General features: G+C 35.0%; 1 protein-coding gene across 1 annotated transcript in view; it reads right to left on the bottom strand.

The window, feature by feature from the left end:
* The window catches only part of LOC112144627 (metabotropic glutamate receptor 7), a 224,648-nt gene that overhangs the window by 106,677 nt on the left and 117,190 nt on the right, over nucleotides 1-781 (bottom strand). The window lies entirely within an intron of this gene.

Below are 781 nucleotides of genomic sequence, written 5' to 3'. Positions count from 1 at the left end.
TGTGACTCGAGTCCCCACCTCTGGAAAACGAAATGCCACAATCCTGTCATGTGGAAATTATCCTCTAGCATCGTGTCAAATGTCAGGAACTCTGCAGCCTTGATTTTCAATGATTGTCAAAAGAAGGAAGTCGAGCGTTTGCAGCAGCAACTTTTGTAAGAGTTCGGCTGTGAGAAAGAAACTCCATATGATATTTCTGGCCTGTGTCCCAGTGAAAGCCATTATCAAAGAAATCAAAAAGGTCAATTTTCTGTTATCCAGAGTTCAGAAACGGCTTCTGAGCAAATTCATTACTCATTTCAGGACTTTAATCCTGACATTTCTTTGGTCAATTAAAAAAATGCCACTATTCATGATCAGTTTAACCCTCTATAACTATTTTTTTATCATAGACACATTTTTAATAACCCTACCTCATTATTAATATCAAAACTTTCCTTGTTTGCTGCTTTGTAGTTCATTATCATTCCACTAGAGGCAGTAGAGGGATTTTCAAAATGGCTGCCTCCATTAAATCTCAAAAACACTTTTGGCGGGAAAAAGTTTAGTTAATTTTCAAAACTTAAGCGAGCATAACTCAGTAAATGTTTCTCTTTTTTTAATGACCACTTGCTGTATTCAAATAACACATTTGTTGATCATTATTTTGTTTACTTTACAGTTACTCCATGTAAAAAATGTTTGGATCAAATTTGAGACTGTCTAAATAAGGTGCTTTTTACCTGAACCCTAATGTTAATATTTTTGCCGCTTTGACTAACTTTGTTGTGAGCAAAAACTT

Source organism: Oryzias melastigma, linkage group LG5, assembly GCF_002922805.2.
Source record: "Oryzias melastigma strain HK-1 linkage group LG5, ASM292280v2, whole genome shotgun sequence".
NCBI lineage: Eukaryota > Metazoa > Chordata > Actinopteri > Beloniformes > Adrianichthyidae > Oryzias > Oryzias melastigma.
This window is presented reverse-complemented; position numbering and strand designations above follow the sequence as displayed.